Below are 6,011 nucleotides of genomic sequence, written 5' to 3'. Positions count from 1 at the left end.
ACGGTTACTATACTATTATATTAAATTCTCCTATCAATTCCTGTGTTTTCTAAAAAACTGAAAAAAAACCCTGTACCTACATCACCTGAACTCCTCTGCAACATTTCTCTAATATCTAGTGTCATGTGATTCATTTGGAGTGTCATTTTAAGTGTCTGTCTCTTTTGGAGAATAAGTCTTAAGGAGAAGACAAGACTGCAGCATAGATTCAAACAAGTTTTGTGCAATGTCACTGAAAAAAATCAGACTTCCTAGAATCAGGTCAAATCACATTGTCCTCCAGGCCACTAGGGTGCAATGGTTTTCTGTGTGGACTTAAAATTGATTATAATATTGAATAATGGTTACAATTATAACCAAAATACTGTTATTCAAATAATGGCCAAGTCTTAAATCATAGCTGGGGGCGTAGCCAGCACAAACAAATAAAGGCAGGTGGCTTATAAAAGCCAGGTGAGGATGGTGGCCTGTAGCCTACAACAGCTCACATGGTAAATTCAGCACTAATTCCACCAGTACAGCAACAGTCATGTTATACTCACCACTCTGCTGTGCTGAGTTCCTCTTTTAAACAGAAACAATGTTTTCATACTCTAACTGATTCCAGTTCTTCTTTGCTGTACTCCTGATCAATGTGAAGTTACCATCAAGAAAAATCAACACTAATGTTTTTTTTCCATATACATATTTTTATATATATTTCATACTTTGTGTTGCATTTCATACACAAATTGTTCTTGTTCCATCAGCTTTTTTAAGAATGTTTCAAAGCAAAGCAGCATCAGTCAGCATGTTAAACTGTATCAGTGTGTCAAGTCATGGCAACCGAACGGTGACGCGTGACCGAAGTCATGTAAACAACCTTCAACAATATTTGCTTCATACAAAAATTTTTTAAAAAATTGTTTTCGGGAAGAAAAAAAAAACATGTTAAATATCAGCACGCAAGTCAGTTACATTGCTATCTCAGTCTCTGTCCTCTGCAACAAGGGAAGTCACATCCATCTGCTACATGACGCACATTTTCTTGTTTGGACATCACTCCTGGAGTTGGGGGTGTTCCCCAGAGATAAAGCTGAGCTACTGACACATGTGAAGTGCTCCCAATGGACTCTCCATAACCTGTTGTTCCCTTTCTCCTTTCCACAAAGTTAGGTTGAAAAAAATAGGCAATAAATAAAAAGTGCAAAGCAATAATCACCCTTGGAATCTTCACTACACGTTACATGCTGTGCTGTCTCTGTGTTATGGGTGTATAAATAGGTAGAGGTCTGTCTGCAATGAGGCGATGAGTAAAGTTTTAGCTCAGTAGTCAACACAGTCGTCTATGATCTGAGAGACTCCAGTTTGAGACCCGGTGTGGGGACCTCCTTCATAAGGTAGTTTATTCATGAACACTTATTGTAACACTTTCATTTCTAAAATTTAAAGCATAATAAAACAAAAACAGGATTTTAAAGCTTCTTTCCATTTTTAATTGAATACAAATACAAATACAAATACAAATAATTTTGCTGCCTCAACAAATATAGATACAAATACAAATACTGGACTCTCTGCACATCCCTAGTCAGCACTCCACCTATCAGAGAGGAACACCTGCTGCTTGGAGGACAATCATCATGAAGGTAAGACAACTAAATTCATGTTTCTCCTCATTCATGCATCTCCCTACAAGATTTAAAAACTAAATGAACATCATTTGTTCAGTTTTAAGATGGACAAATACTAGATCTTTTATGACATGTTTGAAAAACATGTTTGGGTGATACAGGACGTTTTCTCGATGTAAAATGAAAGTAGTCAGATTCTGTTATCCTTTACGTGATTTAATGGTCTGTAGTTTTCACTAATAAAAAACCTTGTTGTCAGAAACTTTAAGACATTTAAATGAGATAATATTTTACTCTCGAAGCGACCTTTGAATGTCTGTGGAGCAGCTGACCTGTCTGGTGTGTAGTAAAGCACGGAAGGTTAATTACCTTTATATCTTCATGCCATGTATAGTAGTCATTTAAATAACTGATGTTCTATGTGCGTAAATGCGCACAGTGCCTCAATTTGGAGACGCACGTGCTTTTGTGTGATGGCTGCGAGTATTTTATTGGCTGAAAGTTAATGTATATTTTACAAACAGTTGTGTGCAGCAAACAGAGCATGAGTTCAGGTTACATTTAATGACAAGTGAAAGACATTATGTTATAAATGAAATTAAATTCTGGCTTGATTGCAGTAAAAGTTGCATTTGCATCCACAGTTTAATCTTTAAAATGATCAATTGTAGAGAAAATTGAAGCCAAACTTAACACACATGAAAGATGTTTGTTTTGGAGAGGTCTGTGTGCGTCTCTGTCAACTAAAGCTCGTGTCAGTGCTGAACTGTGGAAAAGGAAAACAGTTTGACGTTCAGATGTTGTTCTGTATATAGAGGAAGCTTATATAACCTTCATATCTATATTCTTCAGAGTGTATTTTTATAGGTGACCATGGTCAACAATTTACAGCAGGCTTTGACCGAGACCTGAAGGCAGTTTATGGTATCTTTTATTTATTGTTCTGAAACATTGAATTTAATAGATAAAATATATGAAAAAATGTATCTCTCAAAAGATTAAAAAATGACAATGCACTGAGAGGAACGATGCATGTTGAAAAAAAATACACTTGTCGGTATATCATATAAAGTAAAAAATATAGCGCTCATTCATGAAACTGATGATCAGCAAGCGCTTAACAAAAAGTTTGAACATCACAGTGAGAGAAGATGAGAAATACATTATTTCTGGTGATTAAATACAAACATCTGCAACTTCCACATATTTACGCAATATTATTATTATTATGATTATACAATCATAATAATATATTTAATTTGTACCGCGGCACTTTTCATTGATAGTGAAACTCAAAGTGTTACAGTATCAATAACATATAACACACAACATAAAGAAAATAATAATAATAATAAGAGTTAAGATGAAAAATGAACAGAAAGTAAAAGAATGAAAAGGATGAACACAAAGTAGGATTTTAATATTCTTTTCACTTTGTTGGATTTATAAAAGAGGTTTTTAGTTTTATTTCGAGGGACGTTTCAGGAAAAAATATTTTGGTTGTGAAGAATTTCACGTCTTAATTTATTGCTACATTTTCTATCACTGATCAACACCTCATATGTCCCCCGGAGCTGAGATGGATCTGACAAGGTGTTAGACCACGTGGGACAAACTTAATGACTTGATTCAATTCTCTGATTCTGATCGATAACTTTTGATGCCATTTGGGAAGAAAAAGCAACTTAAAGAAGAACTGTGATCTGTTAGCCTACAGAAAAGTTTTATGTTTAGAAAAGTGACACGAGGACATAAAACATGACATGAAATAAAAGTGTCATTAGGAAAAAAAAAGGCCATCATGAAATTAAAAAAAAAAAAAAGATGATAAAATAACTTTTCACAATGACGATTTAGTTTTCATAATTTCTTTCACACATTATTTCATAAGTATTTATGAATCCATTTACTTAACATTGAAGACTTTGGGGCTCCAAACACAAACAACTACTTTGGAATAATACAAAGTTGAAGTTTAAAAATAAAACTATTTCTCATTATAATTGTGTTAAAATAATAGGCTATTTTGCTGGTAAATGAAAACGTTTGCTGACACTGAATTCATAAAGACACTTTGTTTATTCTGATAACTGCACGAGAATATAACCATAGCTATTTGATGCAACACCATCAGCTTTTTAAAGAATGTTTCAAAGCAGCCAAAGCATCACTCAGCATGTTAAACTGTATCAATATATAGAAAATGTCATTTATAGACTCACAGGTGGAGTCATGGCAACCGAACGGTGACGCGTGACCGAGGTCATTTAAGATCTGCAGAACTTTCCACTCTCTCACTTTGCACTCAGACTTGACTCGGCTGGACCTGTTGCAAAACCTGAACTCCGGAAAGCATTTGGGGGAAAAAACGGATCTTGTTGGAGAACTAAATCAGAGGAGAACTGATCTATCGCGGGAAAAGCAACCTGTTAAAAAAAAATGCCTGTCAGCACCCCACCTATCAGAGAGGAACACCTGCTGCCTGGAGGCCAGCGTGAGACGGACAATCATCATGAAGGTGAGACAACTCAATTCATGTTTTTCATCATTCATGCATCTCCCTAAAAGATTTAAAAGCTTCCTCAGTACAAAAATAAACATTATTGGTTCAATTTTAAGATGGAATAGTACTAGGTTTTTTATGACATGTTTTAAAAACACATATTGGGTGATACAAGACGTTTTCTCGGTATAAAATGATTATTAGACGGTGGAAATGCATTAAAGGTCCCGGGAAAGTTATGGAATGGGTTAACAATGGTGTAGCGATTTGAAAACACTGTTATTTTGGTTTGAGGGCATCAATTTCATCGAGTTTGGCGTCGAAAGTTTTGAAAAAAAGATGGCGACTGGGCCATTTTTTATAAAATGCATAAAATATATATTTTATTGTAACCATGGAGTTGATGGAACTGTTAGGAGAGCTATTAGAAGTAAACGTCAGCGCGTCAGAACGCGCAGGTGTAAACAGATCAGAGCATGTTTCCTCTGTGTGGACAGCTGAGTTGTTTTAAAATGGATCCAGAGCATCGAGTCCTTTTAAAGTCAACGTTTACCTCCTCAATGAACTTATTTTCACATATTCCTCCAAACGCACCATCACATGTTGTTCTGACTGTGAGTGAATCAGACAAATTGAACTTCAGGTGTTTGTTTTTGGACCTACAGCCAGAACTGTTGAGTGTAACGTTAATCATTTATTATCAGATAGGAGCCCTCATCATTTAGCCAAACTTGACATGATATTTCATTTTCATAGCACCTAAATATATTTCCTTTCCGAGTGAGAAAAGAGAAGAGTATTTGTTGATTTGTCATGGAAGTGTGCGTGTGACTGAACGTGTGCGTCCAGGATGGCACCGTCCCCTGCACGCTCCATGATGTACAACTCATAAACTGGGAGAATAATAAGCGACTACAATGTGCACAGAGGCTCAGACGTTTGTGTTGTTATTTGATTATTATGAAGCCCTGTTGATAGTCAAGGTTCCCAGGGTCCAGCGTGCGTAATTACGCATGACCTGTGATCACCAATCTGGAAGACTACATCTCAGTATTTTAAACAGTTTTTGCAAACACTGTTCACACAGTGTCATGAAAGATTATGAACGGTCTGTTCCTTACAATTGTCTCCTTTCTAAAAGAACTGCTATATGATGTAGGGTTGTGCCTAAATGATTTGGCTAAATTGGATTATAGCCCATGGAAAAATTGTTTTTGATGTAAAGCTGTGTTATGTAAAAAATGATTTTATATAAATATGCATTTAATATCATATATATGATTTTAATTCACATAAGTATTTGTGCTAAAATGATCTGCACAGTGTTTAGTGACAGTAAAAGATGTGGCATTAACAGATCACCTGTAAACTATTTTTGGAGAAGCGGAAAATAGTTTTGAGCAGATTGAGTCTGAACTGAATGTATGTAGATGCTTTTTCATATATAATGATCTGTATGTTTACACCCTTGCAGTGCATGGCTCTCTGACTGCTGTTTGTTAACAGTCCTCTTAATATCCTCTTATAGGGAATCTATACAACATTTGATTTTTGTTTTAAAAGTCAGTTCAGAGAGGAAATCTTTCTAATCTGTTTTGTCTGAGTTAAGAAAGACTTCAGTGAACAGGGATGAGGTGATGTTTTTTAAATGTTTTTAGGGCCTGAGGCCCAAAGGGGCGAAGACCCTCTTGTATCTGTTCTGTTTCTTTCTTTCTTTCTTTCTTTCTTATCTCGCCACTTCAGACCTAAATTTGACCCCCTAAACATGCTCAAAAACTCACCAAATTTGGCATGCACATCAGGTCTGGTGAAAAATTTGATGAAATGTAAAAATTAACCCCCAAAGTGCCAAAATGTGCTCGAGAGCGCCACCTGTGTAACGAATATGGCCACCA

Source organism: Thunnus albacares, chromosome 16, assembly GCF_914725855.1.
Source record: "Thunnus albacares chromosome 16, fThuAlb1.1, whole genome shotgun sequence".
NCBI classification, from domain to species: Eukaryota; Metazoa; Chordata; class Actinopteri; order Scombriformes; family Scombridae; genus Thunnus; species Thunnus albacares.
Note: the sequence above shows the minus strand (reverse complement) of the source record.